The following is a 24,763-nucleotide window of genomic DNA, read 5'->3' as shown; positions in this document are numbered from 1 at the left end:
TCTTTTTCAGCCCATGTGGTTTTGATTTCCTCACCCCGTGCCTCTCAGTGCTGGCTCATTTCCATTCAAACACACACAGAACACTGAAAACTAATTAGCCTTGGATACAGCCACAGGAAGTTAGGCTGCCAAGTCCCCTTTCCCCCACAATTCCTCAACTTTCTCAGCTTGCCTCAGGCCAAGGGCCTTGCACTGGGCCTCTCTGTGTAGGTTGCCAGGTCTAATTTTACAATTTCCCTTCACCTTATCAAGTATGCCCCAGGCCTGACAAAGGGGAAAGGATCAGAGCCAATGTTGTGTTGTGGGCCTCTCCCCCTCACACCCAGTCCCCACCCACCTCTTTTCTTTTCTGCATCAACTTTGGGAGTCTTGCTCATATCTAGTTTCTCTGTTGACTTGTTAATCTGACCTTTGCTAATGCTTTTTAAAGGAACCAAAGAGAACTTCAATGTCTTGTAAAACTTAAGAGTCCCCCTTCTCCCAGACTTTTCTTGAAGGTTAACACATTTTCCCAAGAGTCAAAGCACCACAGGTGTCAACCATTCGCAAGCATCTCATTTCAAAGTAGATCTCACCGCAATCCCAATGCAAGAAGCCAGAGCCTGATTAGAGGGAAGCAGCAGGCTGAATGCCAGCATTCAGTGGGCAGAGATGCTCCTTGTGTAACGTACTAGAAATTATCCACTTCATTCTGAGTGGCTGGGAAGTTATGGTTAAAAGAAAAAACAAATTGTCAGAGTCAGGATGGAGCTGTGGGTTCTTTTCCTGGTTTTGTTATTGACTTGCTGCGTGACCTTGAGCAAAAGTCACTTCAGCTCCTGGGAACTCAATTTCCCCATTCATAAGATGGCAATAACATTGCTTCCCCACTGTTGTAAAGTGCTTTGAGATCCATGAATGAAAAGCACTATAGAAGTGTGAATAGAAGGTCCTTCCGTGTCAGAATGGAAAGAGGGACATAGGGATTGACATACTGGATCCAACTGCAGTCAGACTTGGCCAGTGTCCTGTCTCTGGGTATGTCTACACTACCCCCCTAGTTCGAACTAGGGGGGTAATGTATGCATACCGAACTTGCTAATGAAGCCCGGGATTTGAATTTCCCGGGCTTCATTAGCATAAAGCCGGCGCCGCCATTTTTAAAAGCCGGCTAGTGCGAACCCCGTGCCGCACGGCTACACGTGGCACGGACTAGATAGTTCGGATTAGGCTTCTAATCCGAACTATCTGTACGCCTCGTGGAAGCCTAATCCGAAGCCTAATCCGAACTATCTAGTCCGTGCCGCGTGTAGCCGCGCGGCACGGGGTTCGCACTAGCCGGCTTTTAAAAATGGCGGCGCCGGCTTTATGCTAATGAAGCCCGGGAAATTCAAATCCCGGGCTTCATTAGCAAGTTCGGTATGCATACATTACCCCCCTAGTTCAAACTAGGGGGGTAGTGTAGACATACCCTCTGAGGCTACATCTAGACTTCAGGCTTCTTTCAGAAGAAGCTTTTTTGCGAAGAGATCTTCCAAAAAAACTTCTTCCAAAAGACAGTGTCCACACTGCAAAAGGGCATAAAAAAGCAATTTGCTTTTTCAAAAGAGAGCGTCCAGATTGAATGGATGCTTGTAAAACATCTGGACCCTTTCTCACATGTAAGCTTTGATTGCTATGAATGGAATGGTCACCCAAGTACCTGTGCTTTTTCCTTTTTCCTCTTTCCTCTTCTTCCGAAAGAATTCCCTCTTCCTCGTCCACACATGCCTTTTTGCAAAAGAGCTCTTTCGCAAAAAGGCTTCTTTCTCATAGAATGAGAATTACCAATGCCAGAAAACCCCTTCTGTTCTTTTGATTTTCTTGTGGAAGAACACAATTGCAGTGTGGATGTTTCTCAAGTTGGAAAAGTGGCTGTTTTTCTGACAAAACTCTGTAGTGTAGACATACCCTGAGAGTGGCCACAACTAGATGCTTAGATGAAAATGTAAGGTAAACTGCCCTCACCTTTGGGTCTCAGCCTAAAAGAGATTAGTTTAAACCCTGAAGCATGTGGTTTAAATATTCCTCCAACAAAATATATAAATAATTATGATAACACTGGGTATTCCTGATAGCTATATAAATGTTCAATCCTTTTTTGAATCTTGCTAAGTGCTTCACCTCAACAATCTCTGTGGCAGAGATTTCTGCAGTTTAGTTACGCATTACGTGAAAAAGTGTTTCTTTTTCATTGTTACTCGTGGGAGGCATATGGGGAACCTGCAATGCCACTGTCGGTGCTGTACTTCCCCTGGGAGTAATAAACACTGATCTTCAGTCCATGATGTTGTTAATCTGCCATCTTTCTTCAGCATGACATTAACTTCAAAAAGTTTATGAAGAACAAAAGCAAAATATTAATAGAAGTGTTCAGAAAACTGAGGGTGGAGAGGGAAGAACAGAAAGCTTCTACCCTGGGTTGCAAGGTGACGGTATATATGTACGAATGGGAAAACAGAAAGGCCAGTTTTGAATGAATATCATGGATGGCTTTGATTTTAGACCACACTTGGATTTTGATTTGTTTTTTGTTAGCGTTCTTTCCATGAAATACAATCACTGCACTTGTTTTGGTAGACCATGGAGCTGCTACTGGAATTAAGTTGTTCTCACAGCCCGTGAAATGTCCTTATGCCATTTGATTTTATGTTTTTTATCTGGTTCACCAAACACAGCACAGATATGAGGAGGGTGATTTCATTATGCAAGTGGTCCTAAGACAAAATGAGAATGAGCTCAGAAATGTCATGTCCTAAACTCTGATTCAGCAAGAGACTTAAGTACATGACTTACTTAAAGCACACTAGTCATCAGTGGGACTTCTTATGTGATAAAAGCAAGGCATTTGTTTACATACCTTGCTGGATCAGGGTCCTAAAGACTCGCTGACTCTTCATGAATACCATTCTACTGAATGTGGAGACCATTCGGAGAATGATTTAAACAAAAATGGCATCATGTGTTTTCTTATTTCCCTCAGGTTTATATTTCCTGGGGTATTTTCAAGAAAATAGCCTCTTTGGTTTCCATCCCTCACTGATGGCAGCACTCTTGTTTGTGTTTTTCATACCACTAGGGGATGCTACAGAGAAGGGCTTAAATCCAACTGGATCCATCTGTATCAGAGCTTCAGCAAATATTTTCAAATCTTGGGAGTCCTGGTGCCTCTCATAGAGCTTGAACCCTGGCATTGCCTGTGGAGATTCAGCCTCAAGCTCTGGCCTGCTCCACAGGGCTAAACCCCCAAGCCCTGGTGTGCCCCATGGGGTTGAAGACTTGAGCCCTGGGGCTCTGGAAAATACGCTGTGAGAATTTTAGTCCTGCTGCGATTTCAGGGAAGGAATAAGCAGCAGGGCTAGATGACTCCCAGGACCAGAGGATTCTGTTTTTATGCTTAGGTCCCTATTTTTAAATGTATTGAGGAAGAGAAAGCAAACGTTATATGTGAGCAGAGTTGTCTCTGTGAAATAAGAACATGTCCAGAGTATATTAGCTAAAGACTGGCTAAAAATGCAATGGTCTAAAATTCTGGGGCATTCAGATTGCTAATTCTCATTCAGCTCATTATGCAAAATGAGATTAACTGCATAGTTAATTAATAGATCTATAGATTTGAAGGCCAGAAGACAACAGAAGTACAAAGCAATTAAACTAATCAAAAAAAAATTTGACCAGAGGATGAGGAAGACAGCATAGTGTCTGCACACTAGGGCTACATCTACACTGGCATGATTTTCCGAAAATGCTTTTAACGGAAATGTTTTCCGTTAAAAGCATTTTCGGAAAAGCGTGTCTAGATTGGCAGGATGCTTTTCCGCAAAAGCACTTTTTGCGGAAAAGCGTCCATGGCCAATCTAGACACGGTTTTGCGCAAAGAAGCCCCGATCGCCATTTTCGCGATCGGGACTTTTTTGCGGAAAACAGTACTGTGCTGTTTACACTGGCCCTTTTGCACAAAAGTCTTTCGGAAAAAGACTTTTGCCCGAATGGGAGCAGCATAGTATTTCCAGAAAAGCACTGACGATCTTACATGAGATCATCAGTGCTTTTCTGGAAATTCAAGCAGCCAGTGTAGACAGCTGGCAAGTTTTTCCGCAAAATCATCTGCGGAAAAACTAGGGCTATATCTACACTGCAGTGCTATTTTGGGATACTGGAGATATCCCGAAATATCTATCCCGCATATTAACAGTGCACCCATTATTTCAAAATATAATGGGCTCGCTATTCCAATGTCCCCGTAACCCTCGTTCCACGAAGAATAAGAGACATTGCGGAATAGCAGGTTATTTCAAAATTTGGTGCTGTGTAGACAGTGCCAAATTACGAAATAAACTATTTTGAAATTGACTCGAATAAACTATGCAATTTGCATAACTCAAATTGTGTACCTTATTTCGAGCTACAGATGTGGTGTTGACACGCCCTAGGAGGGGAGAGGAATTTTGTCTATATTTATTGTGCAGAGAATACATTTCAAAGGTTAACTGTACTATAAAAAGGTTTGTCCTGTATAGGCTCGGCAGTTTAGATTATGAATGCCCCCCAAACAACTAAATGGGTGAAACCAGACACTCACTATGCTCTCGAATGAACTCACACAGGAAAACGATAAAAGACAAAAAATCCCTATTACTTCTGTGAGAACACTTTTCACAAAGGGCATGTCTACACTACAGAGGAAAATTGAGGCTGCTGCTGTCGATCTTCCAGGGTCTGAATTAGTGGGCTAGTTAAGACAGCTAATTTGAAGTGAGTAGGGTGCTCCGATAGATGCCAGTAACCCTGCTTTCATGAGGAGTAAGCGAAGTCGAAGAAAGAGTGTTAAATGCCACGTTAAGCTACCTGGTCTTTAGCTATGCAATTAATGTAGCTGAAGTTGCGTATCTTAATTCAACTTTGCCCTGTAGCATAGACGTACCCAAACTGATCACTCTACATCTGACCTATCAGTACTCATCCTCACAGGAAACCCGCACAACACTTTGAAAAGACAAGTGTGGGAACTTATATTCAGAACCCTGCTAAACACTAAAAATAACTGGCTGAAAATTATTTCTGGCTGATTACAACAATTTGTAACCAATGACATGTCTCCCCCCCTTTTATCCTATGAATGCAGAGATCTTAACTAGCCACTCTGCTTTGAATGAGCCCTTAGAATATGTGCTAATTGCTTATGCAAACCAGTCTGTTCCATCTTGTATTTAGCTGTGATGCTCAGAGTTGCTTTCCCAGACCTAAAGAATAGCTCTGTGTAAGGGTACGTCTAGACTACATGCCTCTGTCGCCAGAGGCATGTAGATTAGGCTACCAGACATAGGAAAATGAAGCGGCGATTTAAATAATAGCCGCTTCATTTAAATTTACATGGCTGCCGCGCTGAGCCGACAAACAGCTGATCAGCTGTTTGTCGGCTCAGCGCGATAGTCTGGACGCGCGGGTGTCGACATCAAAGGCATTTGTCGACCACCCAGGTATGCCTCCTGGGATGAGGTATACCTGGGTGGTCGACAAATACCTTTGATGTCGACACCTGCGCGTCCAGACTATCGCGCTGAGCCGACAAACAGCTGATCAGCTGTTTGTCGGCTCAGCGCGGCAGCCATGTAAATTTAAATGAAGCGGCTATTATTTAAATCGCCGCTTCATTTTCCTATGTCTGGTAGCCTAATTTACATGCCTCTGGCGACAGAGGCATGTAGTCTAGACGTACCCTAAGCCTGAATACTTGTCTCTCGCACCAAGAGAAGTTGGTCCAATAAAAGATATTGCTTCACCTACATTGTCTCTTGGGCTTCAGAGGGGTAGCCATGTAACTGGAAAAACTTAAAAAACAACAAATAGTCCTGCAGGACCTTAGCAACTAACAAAACATGTAGATGGGATCATGAGCTTTGATGGGCACAACCCACTTCTTCAACAAACGAAGATATTACTTCACCTACCTTGTCTCTTGGGGACAGGACTCTACCTCCTAGTATTGGCTTTGCCTTTGGAATATGTTGCTTTTACCTTTTGCTTTTACTGTTGGGCTAGGATGTGGCAGCAAGCCTGGGATCAGTGATTTGGTTGAGGCGTATGCTCTGGTTTCAGAAAGCAAATAGTTTCTCTCACACAAATTTCTTTATGCCTTATTGTGGATACGTTCTGTAGAGTATACTTGACATAACACTGTCCTATTGCATTAACCACAATGGATCGTGTAGGCACCTGAATTGAGTGAGAAAGGGCTGCACAGAAAGAAGATGAAAACCATACATACACAGGTTTATTTAACAGGAAGTCTCTTGTGTTTTATCACAAATTCATGGGGTGAGAGCTATGGTAGCAGAAAAGGACACCAAGTTAAAGATAGAAAGGAAAGGTTTCTTCCTCTGAGAGGCTCAGATCTGATCTCTTCAAAGATGGCCATCTGCCTACAGACTAAAGTTGTTCATCGGTTTCAAAGACCTGCTAACCATGTTATCAGTATTTTTCTTTCACAGAGTCAAGAATGTTAACGTTGACTGTCCATGATTTTTCCCCACAACGATAGCAGAAATGTGGAAGTCATGCTGAAGGGGAAAGAAAGAGGAGACAGCAGAGTATCAGTAAAGCATTTCAGTGCAGCAGACTCACTTTTTACTGCCATATAATCACACTGAGATGACTTATAGGAAAACAAAGAACATGTTTATTAATAAAGAACAGAGATTTAAGTCATACAAAATAAGAGAAAAAGAGACAGCTAGAGTTACCAACAAAACAGAGCATGCTTGCTAGTGGCTAAGACATTATGGCTACGTCTACACTGCACTGTAGTTCAAAATAAGATATGCAGTCTGAGATACGCAAAGTGTGTATCTCATTTCAATCTTATTTCAAAATAGCTTATTTTGTAATTTGGTGCTGTCTACACAGCACCAAATTTTGAAATAACCTTCTATTCCAAAATGTGCTTTACTTCTCATGTAATGAGGTTACAGGGACGTCAGAATAGCGAGCCCGAAACAATGGGCTTGCTGAGTAGATACAGGATAGCTATTTCGGGATACTCTGATATCCCAAAATAGTGTTGCATTGTAGATGTAATCTTTATTAGCAAGTTCCAATCTTTGCTTAGGCAGGTTTCTCACATCAAATTACCTGCATATCTCGCCCTCCAGGACAGAAAATCTGCCTTCTCAGAATCAGAGTGTGCAGACTGCTTTGGTCCTTAAGTGATGGATAACTTCACTCCTGATTAGTTACAAGTCCCATGGTGTATCTCCTGCTGTCTCCCTTCTTGCTGAGCTCCTGTAGTACATAATGGGAGTCACAAACCTGCAAGCACATCATGGGAGATACAGTTTGGCTGGGGACTGAGGCGCATGGGGAGAAAAGATGTATGAAGCAAGCAAACCATGACTCCCATGGGACACTGCAGTGGCATTTCTAAATAGCAATGTTTGGTTTTCAAGCAAATGTTTTCAGTCTGGGCCCAGAAATTTTTCAGTTTTCAGGTGTCTGAGTTTTTTAACAAAAAAAACAACCAAACAAAAAAAAGTGTATTTAATCAAAAAATCAATTTTCCATCAAGTAAAAATTTAGACAATTTGTTTTAACCAGCCGACTATTACATTGTAAGCTCTTTGGAACTCAATGGAAATTAGGTGCATACGCATCATTTGTGTCTTTCAAAGCAGTTTGCATGGTATATAATTGCATGGCATGATATTATTGTCCAAATCACAAGGTCAGTCTTACAATGTGCTGCAGTGTGTTATTCTACACTACAACATACATTATGTGGATACCGTGTGTACTTTGGTCAAGGGGAATTTGAAGTCCAGTGTTGGTCTCATTCTTTGTGGATGCATGATAAGTTTGGAAGGGAGCAGATGCATCTGACATTCTGTGACTGCATAATACAGTTCTATACTTGAAAAGTTCCTAACACATTGTGTGAGCTATCAAGAATAAACAAATACATGATAATCAAATGGATCTGACTGGGACATGCAGTGAAAAAACACATTGAAAGGATGGATGGATGGATTAGATCTCTGTAGCACAATCCCTGGGGTTTTGGATGGTATGTCACTGTTACTTTAGACACCTAGTTTTGAGAAACTATCTAAACATATAATACCTCTGTCCCCAGGCTGGCCTTTGGGAGAAGCTGGCAGGTGGACTGCACATATACACATACACCGGGGGCTGTGCTTGCCAATCCCCCTGTTGCGGGGTGTAGGCAACCCTGGCTCCCCCACTGGCCACCGGGGAAGGCTGGACTGCGGCCCCACCAGCCTGGGCCCTTACCCCCTTCCCACAGCTAGGGTCCCTTCTCCCTTCCCACTCCCCACCATGTGGGTTCTGCTGCTGGCACAATGTAGCAGCTGTTTTTAAAACACCAGCAGCCACCCACCATGTGGTGACTGCCAGAGCTTCAGCCAGCTGCTGTGTGATGGCTCAAGGGAATGGGGTGCACCCCAGTCCTGACCACCCCTTCCCAGTCATCCCCCCAGTGCAGGTCCTGCCACCACCTTCCCACCCCTGCATGGATCCTGCTGCTGGCACCCCGATGAGCTGTTTTTAAAATGGCAGCTGCCTTCCACCGCAGTCCCAACCCCCCCCACCACCTCCCTCCAGTGCAGGTCCCACCACCAGAGCCCCATCATTGTTTTTAAAACGGCAGCCACCCTCCACAGGCAGCTGCCGGAGCTTCTGCCAGCTGATGTGTAGTGGCTCAGGGGGCCAAGGTGTACCCCAGTTCCAGCCCCCCCATAGGCCTCACCCCCTCCCACCCCCTTGCCATGCAGTCCTGTCCCCCGTCCTTCCCCCACAAGGCCAGCAGCAGCTCTCCTTCAAGGTGCAAAGAAGGTGAGCACTGCTGTTGAAGAGTCAAAGAGCCATATTTAGGCCCATGAGCCATAGGTTGCCGACCACATTATGGGGTGAGCGAGAGGGAGGAGGCCGGGTGGCTGAGTGGGGAGGGGCTGCGAGACACAGAGTGATGACATCACTCTGTCAGTATAGTAAAAGATACACACACACACACACATACTCACTCTCTTTTACTTTTCAAGCTAATACAAAATAACGTCCAAATGCCTTGTATGGACTAAACTGATCCCTTTGTTCAAGAACTCCTAACCGGTAAGAGCTAGGACCATCAAATTCAGTATGCAGCTTCCTCTTCTCATAACTTAAAGCCAGGTCAAGGTTTGGTTGTGCCAGGAAAATCGGAGGTGCTTGGAATGCAATTGTTTTCCATAACAAGAAAAGGGACCTGTAGGGAAGATAGCAATGTCCTTTTCTTAAAAACAAAATTGAAAATAGACTTTTAAAAAATTGCATCTCTCAGTTCAATCCCTAGTCAAGAAACTAGTCACTTCCACAGTACTGTAAATTAGTTTCCATCATGCTGCATCTTTTAAGGGACAACGGAACATGCTCTGCTGAATGCAGAACTTCCTTTCCTTTCTGATTTAATTGTATTTCTGTTCTCTACATTATAAAACTTTAGATGCACTTTGTTCTGTGCCTCAGATCATTTTTATGCTTGTGCAGCATTTTTATTCTGACATATCACAAAGCATTAGAAAACAGTACGTTTAAAATAGAACACCCTTTCTCCTCATTTTAAAGCCATTTTGCTTTCATTTGCAGAAATCCATACCTGTCGTGATCTACTGTATTCTATCTAGAACTGTCGCTCTGTAGAGTCAATTTTGTGACACTTGATTAAAGTAAGTGGAAAGCTTTAATGAGACAAAATACATTTATTGAAAACATGTATGATGTCATTCAGCTGTTTTACTTTTTTATTCTAAATGTAGAGAAAAAATCACGACTGACTCCCACCCACAGTGAGATACTCTATATCTATATCTATATTTTAGAGATTTGTGCATCTGTTTCTCTGGGTACGTCTACACTACAGCGCTAATTTGAACTAACGCGTCTAGAACTAAAACCTAGTTCGAATTAGCGTTTTGCTAATTCGAACTAGCATGTCCACATTAAGTGGACCCTGAACCGGGCTAAAGGATGGCAGTGCCGGCAGGGCGTCAGAGGAGGACTTAGAGCGTGGAGATGCTGTCTCAGGCTAGCCGAGGGCTGCGCTTAAAGGGACCCGACCTCCACTCCGGACAGACAGTTCTCAGGGATGCCCCGCTTGCAAAGCAGTCCTGGCTTGGAGTGCCCGGAGTACCCACACTGGGCACATCACAGCACTCGGCCATCAGCCCGGCTGCACTTGCCGCAGGCTGCCATCTGGAGAGAGGGGGCAATTGGGGAGCTGCAAGAGAGCTTCCACCCCCAGAAGCCCGCAGAGCCAGCCCAGTCCTCCCCATCGGGGGCGCGTACCCCATTCCTCCCTCACCTCCTTCCACTTACCCTTCCCTAGCCCCTTTTCTTGATGTACAAAATAAAGGACAATTGTGTTCAAAAATGGAATCTGTCTTTATTGAACAAAACTGGGGGAGACTGGGAAAAGGAGGTGGGAGAGGGGAAGAGAGAGGCTGGGAGAGGGGAGGGCGACTAAAATGATCAGGGGTTGGGAACAGGTCCCATATGAAGAGAGGCTAAAGAGACTGGGACTTTTCAGCTTAGAAAAGAGGAGACGGAGGGGGGCCAGGATAGAGGTCTCTAAAAGCAGGAGTTGGGTAGAGAGGGTGCATACAGAAAAGTTCTTCATTAGTTCCCATAAAGAAGGACTAGAGGACACCAAAGGAAAGGAATGGGTAGCAGGCTTGAAACTAGTAAGAGAAAGTTGTTCTTCACAAAGCAAATAGTCAACCTGTGGAACTCCTTGCTGCAGGAGGCTGTGAAGGCTACAACTAGAACAGAGTTTAAAGGGAAGTGAGATCAAGTCATGGAGGCTGGGTCCATGGAGTGCTATTAGCCAGGGGGTAGGAGTGGTGTCCCTGCCCAAGGTTTGTGGAAGGCTGGAGAGGGATGGCACGAGACAAATGGCTTGGTCACTGTCTTCGGTCCATCCCCTCCAGGGTCCCTAGGGTTGGCCACTGTCGGCAGACAGGCTACTGGGCTAGATGGACCTTTGTTCTGACCCAGGACGGCCATTGTAAGCTCAGGGTCGGGGGTCTCAGTGGACCCCCTTGATTTTCATGCACACCTGCTCCTGGGTGGCCAGGCTGGCAGCTCTCCTGCCCTAGACGGCCACTTTCCTGTGCCTAGTGCGGAGATCGTGGACGAGGTCCACGATGTCTGCACTAGCCCAGGCGGGTGCCCGCCTCTTGAGGTCCCGGGCAAGCTCCCGGGAGCTGCCAGCCTGGTCCCGGGAAGAGGGGGAGGGCTGGGGGGCATCGGGTGGATGGCTCGATCCGTGCAAGGTGCAGGGTCTTCTGGCTGGGTGCTGGCAGGCTTGCACCTGGCACGGGCACCCTAGCCAGCCCGTGCCCCTTTAAGGAGTCCGGGGCCGGGAGGGGGGCAGACGAGTTTCCCTGGTGTTGGCCAGAGTGGCCACCAGGGAAAGCTGGGGAGGGCTAGTCTCCCACTAGTTCGAATTAAGGGGCTACACAGCCCTTAATTCGAACTAGTAAGTTGGAACTAGGCTTAATCCTCGTGGAATGAGGATTACCTAGTTCGAACTAAGCGCTCCGTTAGTTCAAATTAAATTCAAACTAATGGAGCGCTAGTGTAGCGCCTATGAAAGTTAGTTCGAACTAACTTTGTAGTATAGACATACCCTCTGTGAGCCCATTTGTTCAAGAACTCCTAAAGGGTAAGCGCTAGGCTCACCAAATGGGGTAGGCAGTTTCCTCTTATTGTAACTTAAAGCCAGGTCAGGGTTTGGTTGTGCCAGGAAAATGGGCTGGGGCTAGAAACTCTCCCCCTCCCCCGCAGAAGAAGGTGGGATTAGCAACTGTGGCCTCCTCCCCCTCCCCTCAGGAGATGCGGATCCTCCTCTATCCCCAAGGAGATGTTAGGCCAGGACCCACAGCGCTCCTCAAGAGACGCCAGGGCTGGGCAGCGCAGTGCTGGCCCCTCCTTTGAGCAGTGCCAACTTTGCCACTGTGAGTGGCCTCAGTAAGCCCCCTGCTCTGAGCTCCCTGCCCTGAGCCCTCCCGTAATTCCTGCACCTACCACTGCCCTAAGCCCCACCACATATCCAACCGCCTACCCTGAGCCTCCGCAAGGACCCAGGCAATGCTGGGTAAAACCTCTAGTCCTATTAATAATAGTGGGAATAGCCACACTAAGAACCCAGGCAGATGTGGGGAATAAACAGTTTAACCTCATGCCTTGTTGACACTTCTTTTTCTTTCTTCTTTGGGGTGGTGAGGTGGGAGTTTTAGACATACATGAAAAATATCTAACCTTTCAACGAGTCTCTGGAAGAATGGGGTTCACATCCCTGCACTGTAGCTTGATTCCAGGTTAGAAGAGGCCTGTTTTCTGGCTTAGAGCTGGCTGCTGCTGAAATCTCCCACAAACAGCTTAAAAGATTTTTAAATCATCAAACGCCCGTCTGGAATCTCATCTGGACCTCTGTATGGACACTGCCTCTGCCTCAGCCCGCTTCCAGTAAGTTTAAAAACCAGACTATCTTAGCCCAATAATAACTGGCAATGCAGGCAGGTGTGGAGTGACTGGGTCACTGGCCCTTGTATGATGGAAAATTGTTGCCAAAATCAATTTTTTCCTGTGGAAAATTCTGTTTTTCCAGAAACTGTACACTCTTGGGAAGTCATTCAGGCTGTCCTTGTACTCAGGGCAACTCGGGAGAAAATCCACCAGCCAACAGCCCAGAGACTCCATTGTATGTGTATGACAGGGTTTAAGGGTTTTCATATGTATTGAAATATGGAGAATGTGTGTGTTACCGCTTGGTACAATTGCTCTGCAGCTCTAGTCACAAAGGATCTGAGGAATAATCTTTGCACTGTTTTGTGGGAGCCAAAATCAGGAAGGAAAACTTCCATCCTATGTTCCCCATCTGGCTTTTAAGTGATGTCTACCACATGACATCATCTAAACGTCTTCAGTTCTGTCCCCCTCCCCCGGTCTTTACCCCGACCTCCCCAGAACAGAAGCCCTTAATGAGTGACGCTGGTGAATGCGGGTATTTATTCAGGAGCGCTGAGTCATCTTCAGGCTTCATACTTTGTTACAAATATTAAATTGCAGAGCTGTTTTGTGTATTTTTATTTTGGTGGGAAGCCTGCAATTACGGCTAATGCTTTGTTACTTATTCTGCGACATGTGGTAATGCTATAGAGAATAAAGATCAGGAAACACATGGGGCTGACAGGCAGGACCGTTCATTTGCTCTTTGCCAACTGGGCTGCATTCATATATGTTTCTGGCAGCTAGCGGCATGACACCTCGGGTTCCCTCCCTTGTCTTTCCAAGAGTAACACAGATTTTTTTTCCCACTGAAAAGAAAAAATGAAATCATAACATTTACCTCCTCCCCTCCCCCTCTCAAAAGCCATTTCCCTCATCCCAAGACATCTAAATGAGAAAAAGTGGCTAGTTAAAGAACTGGTGTCCATAACTCAGAATTGCTGCAGTACGTATTATTAATAGTCACTTTGACACACCAATTACGCACATGATATATTTGAGGTAAAATGATGTAAATGTGTTTTGTTTTCTTTAAAAATGTGGTGCGCATTAGAACATAAGTATAACTTTTGTTGCCCACTAGTAGCACTTCAATTTGCACAAACATAACAAACATGGTTAGGCTATTTCTACACTTGTATTACTGCAACACAACCATATGCCAACCAAGTCTGTGCATCTACATATACCTACACTGCTTCACAGTAATAAGCATTCTGGGAAAATCTACGTGGTTCTCTCATAAGGCAGAGAAGGTGCATAAGGAGCTGCATCAGCAGCCTCTCCTGTAATTCATAGAGTTGTAGATTTCAAGACCAGAAGGGACCATTGTGATCTCCTCTAAATTTGTGTTCAGCGCAGGCCATAGAACTCCCCCACAAAAATTAATAATACATATTTTTTAAAAAATCATCCAATATTGATTTCAAAATTGTCAGTGATGGGAAGATCCATCACAATCCTAGGTAAATTACTGCAATAGTTAATCACTCTCACCATTAAAAATATACACTTTATTTCCAGACTGAATTTGTGTTAAGTTCAACTTTCAGCTGCAGATCATTCTATACCTTACTCTGTTAGATTGAAGAGTCCATTATTAAATATTTGTTCCCCATCTAAGTACTTATAGACTGTAATCAAATCACCCCTTAACCTTGTCATTGTTAAGATAGATAGCTTAAACTCTCTGAGTCTATCATCGACAGGCAGGTTTTCTATAATATAATCATTGGCTTGGCTCTTTGCTGAACCCGTTCCAATTTATCAACCCTCCTTCTGAATTGTGGGCACCAGAACTGGACACAGAATTCCATCAACAGTTATACCAGTGCCAAACACAGAGATAAAAAACCCTCTCTGCTCCTAATCAAGATTCCCATTCATGAATCTAAGGATAACATTAGCCCTTTTGGCCATATTACCATACTGTGATCTCCTATTCAGTTGAGTATCTGCCACAACCCAATTCTTTTTCAGAGTCACTGCTTTCCAAGAGAAAGTCCCATGCCCTGTAAATATGACCTACATCTTTTTTTCCTAGATGTTTACATTTGTATATTGCCATTTTAAATGAACAGTATTTGCTTGCACCCCATCTGGCTAGTTCAGGATAAGAGTTCTGTCTTCATCATTATTTACTACCTCATCAATTTTTGTCTCATCTGCAAATGTTGTCACTGTTGATTTTATGTTTTCTTCCAGGTCATTGATAAAGAGCTAAATAACATTAAGCAGGGACTCTCAAACTTAATGCACCATGCCCCCCTTCTGACCATCAAAACTGTTACAAAACCCTGGGGGAAGGGCGGGGACACAAAGCCTGAGTCCACCCAAATCCCACTGCCCTGAATGGAGGAGGACGGGAACAGCAAAGTGGGATGTGTGTGTGGGGCGGGAGAGGCTGTAACCTAAGTCCCAACAGGCAGGGCTGAAACCCTCAGGCTTTGGCCTTGGGTGGTGGGACTAGGACTCTGGCTTTAGCCCTGGGCCCCAGCAAATCTAAGCCAGTCCTGATGACCCTTTAAAATCAGGTCATGACTCACTGTGGGTCCCAACCCACAGTTTGAGAATTGCTGAAATAGAGCTAAGAAATTATCTGTATGAGACCTGTAGCAAGCATGGGTGGCCACTCACTGACCCCGACGGGGAAGAACCCTTTCATGAGCTCATGTGGGCTGAGCCGTGTCCTGCTCTTTAACTCCCCGGAAGCCAAGGGGCGGGGCAGAGAGAATAAAAGCCCATTTTAGGAGCTCAGTAGGAGCTGGACCAAAGGATGAATGCCGAGCAAAAGCAATTAACGTGATTGATCCAAAAGTGCAGCTAGTGAAAAACCAGCCCAGAAAGATAATGTCCAGTGTAACTGAAAGCCTCTCTCAGGGGCAGAGGTCAAGAGCTGTGATGCCTCAGAGCTAGGGGCTGACTTGACATAAGCATTGAAAGGAAGCAATTGGAGCAGCTGCTTTTAGGATATACTAGGATCGACTGGTTGATCGCGAGGCGTCCGTGTCCGCACCCCTCCCCCATTTTCCCCTCACCCCCCAAGAAGCCCCACTACCTACCTCCAGCAAAAATGGAGGTAGCGCCGGCTTCCTGCGGGTGGACGGAAGTCCCGCAGCTTGACGCCACTTCTGGGGATTTCGGAAGTGCGTTGGCTGCTCTGCCGGGTGCGCTGCGGGAGGAGGTGTCAGCCCGGAGGAGGAGCTCAGTGACTTCCCTGCACCGGCACTAGAAGGGTGAGTTGGCCCGGGGCAGGCACGCGTGGAGTCTCCCTGCGCCGCGGGGGGGGAGGAGGAGGGTCAGCCCCGAAGCAGGCTCGCGCGGAGTTTCCCTGCGCCTTGGGGGGGAGTTGGGCCCGGAGGAGGCATGCACTGGCTTCCATCTGGAGGGAATCCTGGGAGGAAGCAGATGCAGGGGACTCTCTGCCTCCACTGGGACCCCGCCCCCTGTCCCCACTCCCCAGACCCCACTCCCCTGTCCCCAGCTACAGAACTCTGTCCCCACTCCTGTCTCCACTCCCCGAACTCTGTCCCCACTGGCACCCTGTCCCCAGCTGCAGAACCCTGTCCTCTGCCCTCCCAGCACCCTGTTCCCTCTCCCCTGCCCCCAGCCGCAGAACTTTCCCCACAAAATGTATAATTATAAATGCTTCATTTTAGTTTTAAATAGCATGAATAAAAAACAGGCCATTTATTTCATAACTATAAACATGTGATTTAAATTTTATATATTGCATAATTTAAAAATAAACTGTTTATCAGAGTGTGTAAGTAAGGGCTGGGGATAGCAAGTGATGGACAGGAGGAGAATAGAGAGGGCGGGGCTTTGAGAAGGGGCGGGGCTTCAAGGAAGGGGCAGAGTGGTAGATCGTCGCCTGTTCTGATATTTAAAAAGTGATCTTGGGTGTAAAAAGATTGGAGACCACTGTACTAGTGTGTTCACCAAGAACAGTGAAGAGCTTGGGAGATGAGACTGAGCACCACACGGGATTGTCCAGAAGCCAGAGAGTGTTTGTATTCATGTCACAGTGAATGAGAAGGTAAATTGTGTGTGAGAAGATAGCCTGACTGAGCATTATATATCACTTTAGGCACTCCCTGCTGTGACTGTAAAAAAACCCAGTGCAGAGTAGAGGATGTGCGTCGATTACAGGAGACTAAGGCTATGTCTCCACTGTGATCAAACACCTCCAAGACCAAGTCTCAGAGCCCAGGCAGTGGGGCTGTAAATGGCAGTGTAGATATCTGAGTTCAGATTGGCACCTGGGCTCCGAGAACTTCCCCGCCTTAGAAGGTCTCAGAGCTCAGGTTTCAGCCCAAGCCTAAGTCAGCTAACCCGGGCCATTCGCAGCCATGCGGATCTTTTATTGCAGTGTAGATATACCCTTAATTCATGGACAGCTGAGGCAGCTACACGCTGCCCCAGCTAGCAGACAACATGGATAAAATGTAAGGAGCAAAGTATCCTTCTAGTTTTGATTTGGTATGAGGATACCCTCAGATTTAAGCGCTCCTGAAGATCAAGGAACAACTGCCTTTTTGATCCCCTTTCTTCCTGTTTCATCTCTGCTGATGCCTTTTGGACTCAGGATTGTCCTAGGAATGGTTTCAAGGGGAGTGAATGATCTAGCTTGTGTTTTGAGAGCTGAAGACATTCTTGTGCACTGGGATGATTTTGTTTATTTCAATAAGCATAGGTGGAACAGCTGGTAGGAATGGAAAAGATGGTTAATGCTTTTTGAGGCACCAGGGTTTAAATTGGCAGGGGACAAATGTCAGTTTGCCAGGAGTTGTACCACTTTCCTAGGCATATAGTTTATGAGGATGGGGTTGACTGCCAGCCCATGAAACTGAACATTATAAAAGACTGGAAGGTCCCTACAAATCTGGAGCATACCTGGAGAGGGTACAGAAGTTTTTAGGCCTTTGTGGATTTTATAGGAGATTTGTGCAAAATTGTATAGCGCAGGCAGTGCACTTGGACCAACTAACTAAGGACTTCTAAAACATGCTAGTTTAAATTCCCAGATCCCCTGTGATGCCTCAAAACCTGCAGTTGGATTGTCTCTGGAACAAATGGATGAACGTAGTAAGTGGAGACTGATGACCTTTTTTGGGAGGGGAAGGGGACGAGGAGGGAGCTCACAAATTAAGTGAGAGGGAAACCAAGTAAGTGCATGACTATTGTGGTGGGCTCAAGGTACAAAATTCACAATGTCCCTAGATCCTAGTGCCCTGAGTAGCTCCTTACCAAGCACTACCCAAAAGGACACCTGTAGAGATGAATTCTCAACGGTCTGCATACACATTCATCATGCACCTGGAAAGAAAGTTCTGCTCACAGATGTTCTCTGCTGGCTGAGGGCAGTGAGAATAGTCTCAGATTGGTCTTGAGACATCATCTGGCAAAAACAGTCTGAGAGCCCCGAGTTATTTCTGGTGCATTAACAGACATCAAAGAAAAACCAGACTGGGGAGGTTCAGCATAGTTCAAGAACAACCTATCTATTGATCTAGCAACCTAGTGAGGTGTATGGAAAACAGTATTACACTTTTGATCTATATTTTAAATCTGCAGGAGTTTTTCTGGTCTTCTCACAGGCAGGGAGCTCTGCAGAGAAGTGCGTGATCAGAGACAATCTGCAGCCAGCCAGCCTAGGATAAGGTTGGATGAATTGCAAATCTTTTTTTTTTTTTATAGAGCAGCCTGCCTTGTCTCCTTCTGGTTTGGATTGTGTGAGGGCACCTGCCCGGCTCTGGCCCTGTCAAGGGTTGTAAATTCAGGAGAGGGCTAAGGCTGTGGAGGCAACAGCTGTGGCAAGCAGCAGCTAATTAGGGTCTAGCTGGCCCTGTATAAATAGGGACTCCTGTGTGAGAAGTAGAGCACACTCTTGCTCCAGCTGTGGAGTAGGAGGGACCTGACTGCCAGGGAAGCTACAGAGACTTCCTGAGGCAGAATTGGGGAGCTCTGGCCAGGCACACTCCCAGTCTGAGGCCTTCCCCTCCAGGCTTGGGGGTACCAGGGCTGCAGGGAAGCAGCCAGGGCAGGAAATGGCCATAGGTCCACCTCTTCTCCCCAGCAAATGAGTGGCCATTTCAGACTGCAGTTTGCCCTGGAGACAGGGGCTAGATGAAACCTGGCAGTGGGTCACTGAGGCAAAGTGGGCAAAAGGGATTGGGGATTCCCTACAGGCGAGGACCGGAGAGTTTGTGGGCACTGTGATAGGACAGTATCCTGGGGGAAAGGTCTTGTGATTGGAAGGGGACATTGGTCTGCTGTTCTCCACCAAAAGGTAACAGCAGACAAGCCACTGGGTGGAAGGGGGTGCTCCAGGGCTGAACTGAGCTGATTTTTTCGGTGACCAGCAAGAGGTGCTATGGTGGGGAGTCATGCCAGGCTATACCAGAGTCCTATGTCTTATCATTCTGGATTCTAAGGAATGGTATGTTGCAGCATTCCAGCAAGCGTAGTTTATATTGTAGCTAACATCTCTGTTTGTACACCATGAAATCTAACACAAACTTGCTGGTGCAGGAGAGTAACAGCATTGTCTTGTCAGCAAGCTTACAGAGACTAGTACTGGAGTATCTACACAATAACAAAGCAACAGGCCACCCAAGGTATGAAAAGAGTTGAGTTGGTATCCAACAGGTACCGCATGGAGGCAGATGTTAAGGACTGTGTACCCACCTATTTGACTGTCAGGAAAGAAAAGCGCCAGCAAGGAACGGCAGAACTCCTTGAACGGATGCTGTAGCACTATCAAAGTGCCAAGTTGCTGTCTTGTTTTGATGTTATGTTGTATCTATTGATGGGGGCTGCCTCAGAGTGCTGGAGCTGTTACTTGCAGCCTTCTAATAAATCTTTTGATTTGTATGAGTGAATATTACAGTATTTCAATCCTGGCTTGTAGCAATCTCTGCTACTCTAGCTTAGGCACCCCATGGCTTTACTTATGCCTTTCAACTCAGACCTATAGCACTCCCAACTTTCCCAACAGCATGGTGTGCCCCAGCAGTACCGGTTATAAAGAAAATGGAAAAATCTGAATCCATGTGGGTCTGAAAAGACTTTATGCAGCAGCTGAGAGAGAAGTAAGGCTTACTGATTGTAGCTGACAGTTTTTTAAAAGAAGGATACAACATATGCTCTCCTCTAGTCTTCCAGAACACTACCTTGTTTTAATAGGAGATTGCCTGTTTTTATCACCCCTGTTACTTCATTCTTAAGTTCCATGATATTGGATGTATACCATCTGGTCCTGGAGACATTTGGTTATTTAATTTATCCAGTATCCCCTGTTTCTGAAGCCTCCGTGCTTGACAGTGTTCCATCTTTCTCACTGGAAATGAGGAGTAGGTACTCCCCCCAACATTCTTTCCAGGGAAGACTGATGCAAAAAATAGTATTAACTTCTCTGAAATGTCCTTTTCCACCTCAAATGCTCCTTTGCTGACAGGCTTTCAACTTCGTGTATAGTTAAGGAATTTCTTCTTAATCCCGGTGCCAACTCTGTTCACACATCTATGCAGGTGACACCATCACAGGACCTAACCACATTAGCCACCCCATACAACTGCACATCCTCTATTGTGATCTATGCCATCAAGTGCCAGCAAAGCCCCTCTGCTGTGTTTATTGGCCAAAGCGGACAGTCTCTGTGCCAAAGGATACAGGGACATAAGTCAGATATCAGAAATGGTAACACATAGAAGCCTGTAGGGGTACATTTTAACCTGCCTGGGCACTCATTAATGGATTTAAAAGTAGCCATCTTCTACAAAGGAATTTCACCAGACAATTACAGAGAGTGTAGCATTGATCTTCATATGCAAATTTAACACTGTTTCCTTGGGCTTGAATAAAGACATTAATTGGATATTGCATTATAAGGCAAGCCTTCCCTGCATTTAACACCTCACTTATTACAATTGACAAGTACCTTTTTTTTCCTTCCCTTCCTTTTCTGTTCTAAATTCTAGGTTCTTGTTATTTCCGCTCCAGCTCATCTGAAGAAGTGGGTTTTGCCCACAAAAGCTCATGACATTGTATATATTTTTGTTAGTCTCTAATGCAGTGGTCCCCAACGTTTTGGGGCTGCTGGGGGCGGGGCCGCTCACAGGCCACGCGACTGGGGGCGGGGCCAAGCATGCGCCGCACGCCCAAGGTCAGCACCGGCATGTGCTGTGATCCCGGGCAGGGGCTGCCCAGGTTCCACGTGGCGCCCCCGGGGCCGGGGCTGGGGCTGGGGCTGGGGCTGGGGCCGGGGCCAGGGCCAGGGCCAGAGCCAGGGCTGGCGCAGCACCCCCGGGGGCGGGGCCAAGGCCAGGGCCGGCAAAGGCACGCGCGGTGCCCCCGGGGGCAGGGCCAAGGCCGGCGCCAGGGCCGGCAAGGGCACGCGCGGTGCCCCCGGGGGCGGGGCCAAGGCCGGCACCAGGGCTGGCAAGGGCATGTGCGGGGGCCGGGGCCAGGGTCAGGGCACGCGCTGTGCACCCGGGGGCGGGGGTCAGGTTTGGCACCAGCACACGCGGCGCACCCAGGGCCGGCCATGTGCCCGGGGCTGGCACCTGCCGCACTCCTGGGGGCGGGGCCAGCCCAGATCGCTCCGCGGGTGCATGTAAAGGGCCCGGCGGGCGCCATGGCGCCCGCGGGCACCGGGTTGGGGACCACGGCTCTAATGTGTCACAGGACTATTCAGACTTTTTACATCTTCACTAGCAATGGGCTTCCCTTTTCTGAAGGATGTCCATTTGACTTCAAAACCTTTTTGAACTTTGCTGCTTAGCCATACTTTTCTTGCCTTGCTGCTTCCTTTTCTCCTTTTTGATATGCATTCCTTCTGCAGCTAAGACAGTATATTTAAGAAGCCTTCCCACTGAGCCTGAGGAATTTAATTTCCCTTAAGTCTTTAGAACCCCTTTGACCAGCTTCCTTATTGTTTTGAAACCTCTATCTTAAAGTTTACTGTCTCACAGCTAAACTTCAATACCTCTCCTCACCTGAGGATCTCACATTTATTCAGCCGAAACTACCCTTGCTGTAATTTAAGCCCATTGCTTCTTGTCCTAGCCTCAGAGGTGAATGAGCACAATTTACCTCCCTCCTCCTTGTAACAACCTTTTATGTATTTAAAACGATCATGTCCCCTCAGTATTCTCTTCTCCAGACTAAACAATCTTTTCTAAACCAATTTTTTTCAATCCTCCCTCTTAGGTCACGTCTCCTAGACTTTTAACAATTGCTGTTGTTCTTTCCTGGACCTTCTCTAATTTGTTTACATTTCTTGAACTGTGGCACCCAGAAGTGGACGCTAATACTCCAGTGGAGACATAATCAGTGCAGAGTAGGGTGGGAGAATCACTTCTCATATCTTCTTATATGGGATGAAGGTGGACAGCCCTTGGTGGGCAAAGAACAGGTTAGGAACTATTTAGAAAAGCTAAACGTACACAGATCCATGGCACCAGACTTAATGCATCCGAGGGTACTGAGGGAGTTGGCAAATGTCATTGAGGAGCCTTTGGCCATTATCTTTGGAAAAGTCGTGGAGATTGGGAGAGATCCTGGATGACTGGAAAAGGCAAATGTAGTGCCCATCTTTAAAAAAGGGAAGAAGGACGATCAGGGAACTATAGGCCTGTCAGTCTTACCTCCATTCCTGGAAAAATCATGGAAGAGATCCTTAAGGAATTCATTTGGAGGCACTTGGAAGAGAGGAAAGTGATCAGAAATAGTCAGCATGGATTCACAAAGGGCAAGTCGTGCCTGACCAATCTGATTAGCTTCTATGATGAGGTAACTGGCTCTGTGGACGTGGGAAAGTCAGTGGATGTGATATACTTTACTTTAGAAAGGCTTTTGATACTGTCTCCCACAATATTCTTGCCAGCAAGTTAAGGGAATGTGGATTGGATAAATGGACGGTAAGATGGATAGAAAGCTAGCTAGAAGGCCGAGCCCAGCGGGTAGTTATCAACGGCTCGATGTCAGGATGGTGGTCGGTTTCTAGTGGAGTGCCCCAAGGTTCAGTTCTGGGGCTGGTTTTGTTCAATATCTTTATTAATGACCTGGATGAGAGGATGGATTGCACCCTCAGCAAGTTTGCAGATGACACTAAGCTAGGGGGAGAGGTAGATACACTGGAGGGCAGAAATAGGGTCCAGAGTGACTTAGACAAATTGGAAGATTGGGCAACAAGAAATCTGATGAGGTTGAACAAGGACAAGTGCAGAATCCTGCACTTGGGACGGAAGAATCCCAAGCATTGGTACAGGCTGGGGACCCACCAGTTAAGTAGTAGTTCTGCAGAAAAGGACCTGGGGGTTACAGTGGATGAGAAGCTGGATATGAGTCAACAGTGTGCCCCTGTAGCCCTGCTTGCCAGCCACGCTGTCCGGTGTTCTGTGCATGCGCAGATCGTTCTGCATATGCGCAGATTGCCTGAACCTGGCTCTTCTGGGATGTAATCTACTCGCCACGGGTGAGTAGATTACATAGATTGTCAAGCCCTGCATATTAGGTTGCATTAGGAGGAGCATTGCCAGCAGATCCAGGGAAGTGATTATTCCCCTTTATTCAGCTCTGGTGAGGCCACATCTGGAGTATTGTGTCCAGTTCTGGGCCCCCCCACTACAAAAAGGATGTGGATGCATTAGAGAGGGTCCAGCGGAGGGCAACCAAAATGATTCGGGGGCTGGAGCATATGACCTATGAGGAGAGGCTGAGGGACTTGGGTCTGTTTAGTCTGCAGAAGCGAAGAGTGAGGGGAGATTTGATAGCAGCCTTCAACTTCCTGAAGGGAGGTTCCAAAGAGGATGGAGAGAGGATGTTCTCAGTAGTGACAGATGGCAGAACAAGGAGCAATGGTCTCAAGTTGTGGTGAGAGAGGTCCAGATTGGATATTAGGAAAAACTGTTTCACTACGAGGGTGGTGAAGCACTGGAATGGGTTACCTAGGGAAGTAGTGGAGTCTCCATCCCTACAGGTGTTTAAGTCTCGGCTTGACAAAGCCCTGGCCGGGTTGATTTAGTTGGGATTGGTCCTGCCTAGAGCAGGGGGCTGGACATGATGACCTTCTGAGGTCTCTTCCAGCCCTATGGTTCTATGATTCTGATTCTATGATCTTGCTTACAACATCCCTGCTACACACCATTCTGGGCTGCCTATATTGCTTTTTGCAGCAGTGTTATACTAGTGACGACTCTTTCACTTGTGATTCTCTATGACCCTCCAATCCCTTTCAGTAGCAATCCTCCTTAGGCAGTCATTTCCCATTCAATGTATTTCAGAGGGGTAGCAGTGTTAGGGTGCATCTAGACAGTGGCACTATTTTGAAATAGCTTTTGTAATAACAGGCACGCTATTCTGATGTCCCTGTAAACCTTGTTCCATGAGGATTAAGGAATGTTTCGGAATAACGCTCTATTTTGAAATTAACCCTAAAGAAGCTATGCTATTTGTGTAGCTCAAATTGCATAGCTTATTTCGAGCTACAGGTGCAGTGGAGTCACCCTTAGTCTGTTTCAGCATAAACAACGACGAGTCCTATGGCACCTTAAGGGCTAACAAATGTATTTGGGCATAAGCTTTCATAGTGGGAAACAGCCCATGAAAGTTTATGCCCAAATAAATGTGTCAGTCTTTAAGGTGCCATTAGAGATGTTAAATTTAGATTAGTTAGCTAATCGAATAGTCAATGGGATTTCCATTGACTATAAGGGCACCTCTGCCTGTGAACTGTAGCAAGAGCCCTGCCGGCTTCAAAAGCAGAAGCCCCGCAGGGAGCACGGGGCCTGCTGGGGCACTTGTATATTTCAAAAGCAGAATCACAGCAGAAGGAGTGCAAGGGGAGATTGCCTCACGCCATTTCCTGCTGTGCTTCTACCTCCCCTGCTCCCTGTGGAGACGGTGCTGGGGGAAGTGGCTTTTAAGCTGGATCCCCACCAGCACTGGCTCCTGCTCCCCCCTTGCTGCCCCTCTAATAGAGGCAGCAAGGGAGGAAGTGACTAGCTGCATCACTAGTCAAATTGCCACTTATATCCCTAGGTGCCATAGAACTCCTCGTCTTGTATGTGTGCAGTTGATTCTTCCTTCCTAAGTGGAGTTCTTTGCATTTGTCCTTGTTGAGTTTCATCCTCTTTACTTCAGGCCATTTCTCCAGTTTGTCCAGATTGTCACGGGGCCCTGA

At 46.5% G+C, this 24,763-nt stretch overlaps 1 long non-coding RNA gene across 6 annotated transcripts in view; it reads right to left on the bottom strand.

Moving 5' to 3' along the window:
* Positions 1–6,265: 6,265 nt before the first annotated feature.
* Positions 6,266–24,763, bottom strand: part of LOC142819250 (uncharacterized) — a 58,018-nt gene continuing 39,520 nt past the window's right edge. For 2 of the 6 annotated variants that reach the window (XR_012897073.1, XR_012897067.1), the window contains exons 3-5: positions 9,054–9,274; positions 7,150–7,326; positions 6,266–6,578 (exon numbers count right to left, since the gene is read on the bottom strand). This is a non-coding gene — a long non-coding RNA (uncharacterized LOC142819250). Of the gene's footprint in view, positions 6,579–7,149; positions 7,327–9,053; positions 9,275–15,638; positions 15,849–24,763 lie in introns of all 6 variants that reach the window. The other 4 variants (XR_012897075.1, XR_012897074.1, XR_012897070.1 and 1 more) reach the window with 3 other exon arrangements.

This window comes from Pelodiscus sinensis, chromosome 1 (genome assembly GCF_049634645.1).
Source record: "Pelodiscus sinensis isolate JC-2024 chromosome 1, ASM4963464v1, whole genome shotgun sequence".
NCBI classification, from domain to species: domain Eukaryota; kingdom Metazoa; phylum Chordata; order Testudines; family Trionychidae; genus Pelodiscus; species Pelodiscus sinensis.
Note: the sequence above shows the minus strand (reverse complement) of the source record. Positions and strands in the feature narration are given on the sequence as shown.